At 42.6% G+C, this 10,765-nt stretch overlaps 1 protein-coding gene across 7 annotated transcripts in view; it reads right to left on the bottom strand.

The window, feature by feature from the left end:
- The window catches only part of CTPS2 (CTP synthase 2), a 113,000-nt gene that overhangs the window by 56,080 nt on the left and 46,155 nt on the right, over nucleotides 1-10,765 (bottom strand). The window lies entirely within an intron of this gene.

Genomic DNA, 10,765 nt, shown 5'->3' on the forward strand with positions numbered 1-10,765 from the left:
TGCTGCAAATACCCGCTGTCAGAGTTTGGCTTTCTGAGCAGCGAGCACTCAACCCCTTGCTCGGTTTCAAGGAAAGGACTGGGCAGATGAGGGACAGAGGTGTGAAAGCCACCTCTCACTTCATATTTTATTGTACATTTTTGGGTTTTCAACCCTGTAAGTGTGTGTCCCATCAAAAAGCATAAAAGAAAATATTAAATAAAAAGAAAACATTTGTAAAATACCATATTGTTGCTTTTCATAATGAGCCTCTTTTCATCCTCTTTCTTATTTGGAATAGTCAGAACATACAACCATCTAAATTTTGGGAAGTGCATATTGGAACCTATTTCAAACACTCAGAAATTTAACCAGAAAAAAAGAAAAATGAGTTCTAACCCTTCTATCAAGAAACAAAGGAGATTTTTATACACCATCAGGGAATGTTTAAACACAATCTGTATCATTCTAATTCATACAAGAGCATTCTCATAGCATCAAAAGCCTTAAACATTTCTAATGACTAGTTATATTCCACTGTAGGGATACCGCTTAATGGTCTCAACTATTTCCCCACCGTGGGGCATTTAAATTACTATCATTTCTGATTCTTCTAACTAATGTTATAGTGAATACCTGTTCACTTCTTTGTCAACATATCAGATTCCTTAGGAGAATTTCGGAGAAGTAAATGTCTGAGTCAGAGGGTATGAATATTTTTATGCTTTGTGAAAGAGACCACCTAGTTGCCTTCCAAAAGGCTGTATTGATTCATATAGCTACAAACAGGCAGGAGGTCACCAACTTCACTCCCCAGACAGCATTCATCAGTCTCATTTTAACTACTTCATTAATCGCAACAGTACATACCTTTTATTATTTCTGGTTTTTATGGGAATCCCCCACTACAGATGGTACCCAAATTACAATGCTTCAACTTTCCATTTTTCAGCTTTAAGATGGTACAAAAGCAATGAGCATTCAGTAGAAACTGTACTTCAGTTTTTGAATTTTGATCTTCTCCTGAGCTTGAGATATGCAATATGATCCTCTCGTGATGCTGGGCAGTGGCAGCCACAGCTCCCCGTCAGCCGTGCAATCACGAGGGGAAACAACTGATACACGTACAACCATTCTGCACCCAGACAACCATTCTGTTTTTCACTTTCAGTACAGTATTCAATAAATTATGAAACAGAGCAGGACCCTGCGAGGCCCTCCTGGGTACAAGCCCCTCCTTGTCTCCTGTTGCTTGTCTGTAGAAAAAGCTTTTGTCGCCTAGGCCTTCCCCAGGTTCCAAAGAGCAGACCCAGTTAATGATTAGAGAAGTGGAAAATGTAGAAACAAAGGAAAGCAATCAAACAAGAAAAGTACTACTAGCTTAAACAATAGAGTCACAGGACTCCTAGTTCCTCCTGAAGGGATATAGACAACAATCTGACACATATCTTTGAGTTGTTCTGCAGAAACGAAGCGGAAGATGTTGACTTCACAGGGTCTGCACACAGACCCCAGACTGGTTGGAACCAGAAGACTGATGATTGAGATTCCTGAAACACCACCCTGTTACCTCACCACCAACCAATCAGAAAGCATGTCCATGAGCTGCTCAGGCACCCTACGACCCTCTCCCATAATGTTGCCTTTAAAAACCCTTGCCTAAAAGCCACTGGGGAGTTTGGGTCTTTTGAGCTGTCCCGTCCTTCACCACAACCCGATGTCAGCAGACTGGCTTTGCTGTGCATCGGGCAGATGGACCCAAGTTTGGTTCAGTAACGATTTCATGAGATTTGTAACACTTTATTATGAAATAGGCTTTGTGTGAGATGGTTCTTCCCAACTGTGGGCTAATGTAAGTGTTCTGAGCACATTTAAGGTAGGCTAGGCTAAAATATGATGTTCAGTAGGTTAGGTGTATTAAATGCATTGACTTCCAATATTCAGGACATAACCCCATCATAAGTCAGGGAAGATCTTTATCCTCCCACTGAGTTTATGGTTGGGTACTGTTTTGTAAAAGATATTCTTTCTCTTGTTTGAAGCACCCTGTCAAGTTTGTTATGAGATTGTGAGCACCGGGGTGTAGATACTGTACACTGCCTATTGAGTATCTATGGTGAAACGGGGGTTCACTCTTTTGTTTGAACAGTATGATGTGTTAATCAATTTAATTCCCGGGATAAACACACCATCCACTCATGACTGATTATCCCTTAACACTATTAAATTAGACATTCGAAAATTTTATTTAAGGTTTTTACATCTTTACTAATAACCAACATTAGTCTATAGCTTGGAGTTTTATTTTTTGTTGTACGTGCTTTCTTGAGTTCTAATGTTTAGGTCATGCTAGCTTCCCATTTTCGCCTATGGTTTCGAGCTCAATCAGCCTCTCACAAAGTAAATATACACTATCTCTTTCAATTCCAACATACGTAAAGCACCTACTACAGGCAAGGTATTATACAAGATGCCATAAGAGGTACAAATTGTCAGACCTCTGAGATCCTAAGTCAGTGAGTCTGAGATCAGGCGAGGGAAAGGCTTAATCTAAGAAGTAGTATTTCAACTGGGATTTGTAGGAGCAACGTCGAAGACAACGTGCAGAAAAGGGGCAGCACTGGGCATTGAAAAAGAGAGGAAACACAACAAATAAACATCATGTTGAGAAGGAAGACATTTTCCTCTACCCTTATAAGGTCTTCTGGATGGTCTAAGAGTTAAATTGACATGAGACAGATTAACAAGAGAAAATCAAAGTTTAATAACATGTATACATGGGAGAGACCCAGGAAAACTGAGTAACTCACCAAAATGGCCAAAACCCTAACCTTAAATACCAACTTCAGCCACAGACAAGAGGGTGTTGAAGGTGGGTAGAGTCAGTTATGGGAGGTGACTAGGAAAAGCACAGTCAACAAGGGCAAGACTGTGATGCAGATTTGTGCACTGCCTGAAGTCTTTTCTCCCCTCTCATCCTTCCGTCTGCCACGGCAGCTGAATCCTCCTAAAGCACCCATTTCTACTGAAAAGTCTTCACTAACGAGTACAGTATTTATCAATTACATAATATGTCAAGGTTGGCAGGTATTATCTTACTCATTCCCTGATTCTTCAGGATTAATTTTGACACTGACACTCAAGGACCTCCACAAATTCATACCAACCTCCTTTATTTCCTTCCACTTCTGTACATGAGAGATGTGCTTTGGCCACGCTATTTTATGACAAAATCTTGGACATTCCAGCCTAGCATAAGCTTCCCCTGCCTTCAATGAACGCTCCAAGAGTGTCACAATCTTCCCTTCTTACTGTAACCCGCAGTATTTCCCCCCTCTCACCACCCCGGACCCTGAATTCTTTTTTTTTTTAATTTTTTTATTTTAATTTTTTTTTTCCACCCCGGACCCTGAATTCTTAAGTATCCAAGGTCTACCTGTGCTGTGCAATACCTGGGCCACTACACTAGGTGGCTATTGACATTAAAATCAATTAAAATTAAATAAAATTTAGGGACTTCCCTGGTGGCAGAGTGGTTAAAAATTCACCTGCCAATGCAGGGGACACGGGTTCGAGCCCTGGGCCGGGAAGATCGCACATGCCGCAGAGTCACTAAGCCTGTGCACCACAACTACTGAGCCTGCGCTCTAGAGACCACGAGCCACAACTAATGAGCCCGTGTGCCACAAGTGCTGAAGCCCACGTGCCTAGAGCCGGAGCTCTGCAACAAGAGAAGCCACCACAATGAAAAGCCAGAACACCGCAACAAACAGTAGCCCCTGCTCGCCTCAACTAGAGAAAGCCCGTGCACAGCAGCGAGGACCCAACACAGCCAAAAATAAACTAATGAAATAAATTTTTTTTAAATTAAATTAAATTTAAAATTCAGTTCCTTCACAGAAGAGAAGACACAGAGACATAGGAAGAGGAGGAAGCAATGTGACCAGGGTGATAGAGATAAGAGTGAAGTAGGCCCTGAACCAAGATGGCGGAGCAGAAGGACACGCTCTCACTCCCTCATGCGAGAACACCAGAATCACAACTAACTGCTGAACAATCATCGACAGGAAGACACTGGAACTCACCAAAAAAGACCCCACATCCAAAGACAAAGGAGAAGCCACAAAGAGACATAAGGAGGGGCACAATCACAATAAAATCAAATCCCATAACCGCTGGGTGGGTGACTCACAGACTGGAGAACACTTACACCACAGAAGCCCACCCACTGCAGTGAAGGTTCTGACCCCACGTCACGCTTCCTAACCTGGGGGTCCGGCAACGGGAGGAGGAATTCCTACAGAATCAGACTTTGAAGGCTAGCGGGATTTGATTGCAGGACTTTGACAGGACTGGGGGAAACAGAGATTCTACTCTGGGAGGGCACACACAAAGTAGTGTGCGCGTCGGGACCCAGGGGAAGGAGCAGTGACCCCATAGGAGACTGAACCAGACCTACCTGCTAGTGTTGGAGGGTCTCCTGCAGAGGCAGGGGGTGGCTGTGTCTCACCGTGAGGACAAGGACACTGGCAGCAGAAGCTCTGGGAAGTACTCCTTGGCATGAGCCCTCCCAGAGTCCGCCATTAGCCCCACCAAAGAGCCTGGTAGGCTCCAGTGTTGGGTTGCCTCAGGCCAAACAACCAACAGGGAGGGAACCCAGCCCCACCCACCAGCAGTCAAGCGTATTAAAGTTTTACTGAGCTCTGCCCACCAGAGCAACAGCCAGCTCTACCCACCACCGGTCCCTCCCATCAGGAAACTTGCACAGGCCTCTTAGGTAGCCTCATCCACCAGAGGGCAGACAGCAGAAGCAACAAGAACTACAATCCGGCACCTTTGGAACAAAAACCACAATCACAGAAAGACAGACAAGATGAAAAGGCAGAGGGCTATGTACCAGATGAAGGAACAAGATAAAACCCCAGAAAAACAACTAAATGAAATACAGACAGGCAACCTTCCAGAAAAAGAATTCAGAATAATGATAGTGAAGATGATCCAGGACCTTGGAAAAAGAATGGAGGCAAAGATCGAGAAGATGCAAGAAATGTTTAACAAAGACCTAGAAGAATTAAAGAACAAACAAACAGAGATGAACAATACAATAACTGAAATGAAAACTACACTAGAAGGAATCAATAGCAGAAAAACTGAGGCAGAAGAATGGAAAAGTGACCTGGAAGACAGAATGGTGGAATTCACTGCTGCAGAACAGAATAAAGAAAAAAGAATGAAAAGAAATGAAGACAGCCTAAGAGACCTCTGGGACAATATTAAACGCAACAACATTCGCATTACAGGGGTCCCAGAAGGAGAAGAGAGAGAGAAAGGACCCAAGAAAATGTTTGAAGACATTATAGTCAAAAACTTCCCTAACACGGGAAAGGAAACAGCCACCCAAGTCCAGGAAGCGCAGAGAGTCCCACACAGGATAAACCCAAGGAGAAACATGCCGAGACACATAATAATCAAATTGGCAAAAATTAAAGACAAAAATTATTGAAAGCAGCAAAGGAAAAACGACAAATAACATACAAGGGAACTCGCATAAGTTTAACAGCTAATTTCTCAGCAGAAACTCTACAAGCCAGAAGGGACTGGAATGATATACTTAAAGTGATGAAAGGAAAGAACCTACAACTAAGAATACTCTACCCAGCAATGATCTCATTCAGATTCGATGGAGAAATCAAAAGCTTTAGAGACAAGCAAAAGCTAAGAGAATTCAGCACCACCAAACCAGCTCTACAACAAATGCTAACGGAACTTCTCTAAGTGGGAAACACAAGAGAAGAAAAGGAACTCCAAAAACAAACCCAAAACAATTAAGAAAATGTTCAAAGGAACATGCATATCGATAATTACCTTAAACACAAATGGATTAAAGGCTCCAACCAAAAGTCACAGGCTTGCTGAATGGATACAAAAACAAGACCCATATATATGCTGTCTACAAGAGACTGACTTCAGACCTAGGGACACATACAGACTGAAAGTGAGGGGATGGAAAAAGATATTGCATGCAAATGGAAATCAAAAGAAAGCTGGAGGGCTTCCCTGGTGGCACAGCGGTTGGGAATCTGCCCGCCGATGCAGGGGACATGGGTTCGTGCCCCGGTCCGGGAAGATCCCACGTGCCACGGAGCGGCTGGACCCGTGAGCCATGGCCGCTGAGCCTGCGCATCGGGAGCCTGTGCTCCGCAACGGGAGAGGCCACAACAATGAGAGACCCGCGTACCGCAAAAAAAAAAAAAAACGAAAGCTGGAGTAGCAATACTCATATCAGATAAAATAGACTTTAGGGGTTCCGCTGGTGGCGCAGTGGTTGACGGTCTGCCTGCCAATACAGGGGACACAGGTTTGTGCCCCGGTCCGGGAAGATCCCACATGCCGCGGAGCGGCTGGGCCCGTGGGCCATGGCCGCTGAGCCTGCGCGTCCGGAGCCTGTGCTCCGCAACGGGACGGGCCGCGGCAGTGAGAGGGCCGTGTACCGCAAAAAAAAAAAGGACTTTAAAATAAAGAATGTTTCAAGACACAAGGAAGGACACTACATAGTGATCAAGGGATCAATCCAAGAAGAAGATATAACAATTATAAATATATATGCCCAACATAGGAGCACCTCAATACATAAGGTAACTGCTAACAGCTATAAAAGAGGAAATCGACAGTAACACAATAATAGTGGGGGACTTTAACACCTCATTTACACCAATGGACAGACCATCCTAAATGAAAATAAAGAAGGAAACAGAAGCTTTAAATGACACAATAGACCAGATAGGTTTCAATGATATTTATAGGACATTCCATCCAAAAACACCAGATTACACTTTCTTCTCAAGTGTGCACGGAACGTTCTCCAGGAAAGATCACATCCTGGGTCACAAATCAAGCCTCAGGAAATTTAAGAAAACAAATCATATCAAGCATCTTTTCTGACCACAACGCTATGAGATCAGAAATGAATTACAGGGGAAAAAAAAGGAAAAAACACAAACACATGGAGACTAAACAATACATTACTAATTAACCAAGACATTACTGAAGAAATCAAAGAGGAAATCAAAAAATACCTAGGGACAAATGACCATGAAAACACAGTGATCCAAAACCTATGGGATGCAGCAAAAGCAGTTCTAAGAGGGAATTTTATAGCTATACAAGCCTACCTCAAGAAACAAGAAAAATCTCAAATAAACAATCTAATCTTACACCTAAGGGAACTAGAGAAAGAAGAACAAACAAAACCCAAAGTTAGCAGAAGGAAAGAAATCATAGAGATCAGAGCAGAAATAAATGAAATAGGAACAAAGAAAACAATAGCAAAGATCAATAAAACTAAAAGCTGGTTGTTTGAGAAGATAAACAACAGTGAGAAACCATTAGCCAGACTCATCGAGAAAAAGAGAGAGGACTCAAATCAATAGAATTAAAAATGAAAACAGAGGGCTCCCCTGGTGGCACAGTGGTTGAGAGTCCGCCCGCCTATGCAGGGGACACGGGTTTGTGCCCCGGTCCAGGAAGATCCCACATGCAGCAGAGCGGCTGGGCCCGTGAGCCATGGCCACTGGGCCTGCGCGCCCAGAGCCTGTGCTCCGCAACGGGAGAGGCCACAACAGTGAGAGGCCCACATACCTCAAAAAAAAAAGAAAAAAAAAAAGAAAAAGGAGAAGTTACAACAGACACTGCAGAGATACAAAGCATCCTAAGAGACTACTACAAGCAACTCTATGCCAATAAAATGGACAACCTGAAAGAAATGGACAAAATTTAGAAAGGTATAACCTTCCAAGACTGAACCAAGAAGAAATAGAAAATACGAACAGATCAATCACAAGTAATGAAGTTGAAACTGTGGTTAAAAATCTTCTAACAGTGACTTCCCTGGTGGCGCAGTGGTTGAGAGTCCGCCTGCCGATGCAGGGGACACAGGTTCGTGCCCCGGTCCGGGAAGGTCCCACATGCCACGGAGCGGCTAGGCCCGTGAGCCACGGCCACTGAGCCTGAGCCTGCACGTCCGGAGCCTGTGCTCCGCAACGAGAGAGGCCACAACAGTGAGAGGCCCGCATACCGCAAAAAAAAAAAATCTTCTAACAAACAAAAGTCCAGGACCAGATGGCTTCACAGGTGAATTCTATCAAACATTTAGAGAAGAGCTTACACCCATCCTTCTCAAACTCTTCCAAAAAATTGCAGAGGAAGGAACACTCCCAAACTCATTCTATGAGGCCACCATCACCCTGATACCAAAACCAGACAGATATACTACAAAAAAAGAAAATTACAGACCACTATCACCGATGTATATGGATGCTAAAATCCTCAACAAAATACTAGCAAACAGAATCCAGCAACACATTAAAAGGATCATACACCATGATCAAGTGGGATTTATCCCAGGGATGCAAGGATTCTTCAATATACGCAAATCAATCAATGTGATACACCATATTAGCAAATTGAAGAATAAAAACCATATGATCATCTCGATAGATGCAGAAAAAGCTTGTGACAAAATTCAACACCCATTTATGATAAAAACACTCCAGAAAGTGGGCATAGAGGGAACCTACCTCAACATAATAAAGGCCATATACAACAAACCCACAGCAAACATCATTCTTAATGGTGAAAAACTGGAAGCATTTCCTCTAAGATCAGGAACAAGACAAGGATGTCCACTCTCACCACTATTATTCAACATAGTTTTGGAAGTTTTAGCCAGAGCAATCAGAAAAGAAAAAGAAATAAAAGGAATACAAATTGGAAAAGAAGAAGTAAAACTGTCACTGTTTGCAGATGACATGATACTATACATAGTGAATCCTAAAGATGCCAGCAGAAAACTACTAGAGCTAATCAATGAATTTGGTAAAGTTGAAGGATACAAAATTAATGCACAGAAATCTCTGGCATTCCTATATACTAATGATGAAACACCTGAAAGGGAAATTAAGGAAACACTCCCATTTACCACTGCAACAAAAAGAATAACATACCTAGGAATAAACCTACCTAGGGAGAGAAAAGACCTGTATGCAGAAAACTATAACACACTGATGAAAGAAATTAAAGATGATACCAACAGATGGAGAGATGTACCATGTTCTTGGATTGGAAGAATCAATATTGCGAAAATGACTATACTACCCAAAGCAATCTACAGATTCAATGCAATCTCTATCAAATTACCAATGGTATTTTTTACAGAAGTAGAACAAAAAAATTTTTAAATTTGTATGGAAACACAAAAGACCCTGAATAGCCAAAGCAGTCTTGAGGGAAAAAGGCGGAGCTGGAGGAATCAGACTCCCTGACTTCAGACTATACTACAAAGCTACAGTAATCAAGACAATATGGTACTGGCACAAAAACAGAAACATAGATCAATGGAACAAGATAGGAAGCCCAGGGATATACCCACGCACCTATGGTCAACTAATCTATGACAAAGGAGGCAAGGATATACAATGGAGAAAAGACAGTCTCTTCAATAAGTGGTGCTGGGAAAACTGGACAGCTACATGTAAAAGAATGAAATTAGAGGGCTTCCCTGGTGGCGCAGTGGTTGAGAGTCAGCCTGCCGATGCAGGGGACACGGGTTCGTGTCCTGGTCTGGGAAGATCCCACATGCCACGGAGCGGCTGGGCCCGTGAGCCATGGCGACTGGGCCTGCGTGTCCGGAGCCTGTGCTCCATAACGGGAGAGGCCACAACAGTGAGAGGCCCGCGTACCACACACACACACACACAAAAAGAATGAAATTAGAACACTCCCTAACACCATACACAAAAATAAACTCAAAATGGATTAGGGACCTAAAGGTAAGACTGGACACTATAAAACTCTTAGAAGAAAACATAGGAAGAACACTCTTTGACATAAATCCCAGCAAGATCTTTTTTGATCCACCTCCTAGAGTAATGGAAATAAAAACAAAAATAAACAAATGGGACCTAATGAAACCTCAAAGCTTTTGCACAGCAAAGGAAACCATAAACAAGACGAAAAGACAACCCTCAGAATGGGAGAAAATATTTGCAAATGAATCAATGGACAAAGGATTAATCTCCAAAATATATAAACAGCTCATGCAGCTCAATATTAAAAAAACAAACAACCCAATCCAAAAATGGGCAGAAGACCTAAACAGACATTTCTCCAAAGAAGACATACAGATGGCCAAGAAGCACATGAAAAGCTGCTCAACATCACTAATCATTAGAGAAACGCAAATCAAAACTACAGTGAGGTATCACCTCACGCCAGTTAGAAGGGGCATCATCGGAAAATCTACAAACAACAAATGCTGGAGAGGGTGTGGAGAAAAGGGAACCCTCTTGCACTGCTGGTGGGAATGTAAACTGATACAGCCACTATGGAGAACAGTATGGAGGTTCCTTAAAAAAACAAAAAATAGAATCACCATATGATCCAGCAATCCCACTACTGGGCATATACCCAGAGAAAACCATAATTCAAAATGACACATGGACCCCAATGTTCATTGCAGCACTATTTACAATAGCCAGGTCATGGAAGCAACGTAAATGCCCATCGACAGACGAATCGATAAGGAAGATGTGGTACATATATACAATGGAATATTACTCAGCCATTAAAAAGGAACGAAATTGGGTCATTTGTTGAGATGTGGATGGACCTAGCGACTGTCATACAGAGTGACGTCAGAAAGAGAAAAACAAATATCGTATATTACCGCATATATGTGGAACCTAGAAAAATGGTACAGATGAACCGGTTTGCAGGGCACAAATTGAGA

Source organism: Monodon monoceros, unplaced genomic scaffold (assembly GCF_005190385.1).
Source record: "Monodon monoceros isolate NGI ecotype Baffin Bay Population unplaced genomic scaffold, NGI_Narwhal_1 Super_Scaffold_22, whole genome shotgun sequence".
In the NCBI taxonomy this organism is placed as follows: domain Eukaryota; kingdom Metazoa; phylum Chordata; class Mammalia; order Artiodactyla; family Monodontidae; genus Monodon; species Monodon monoceros.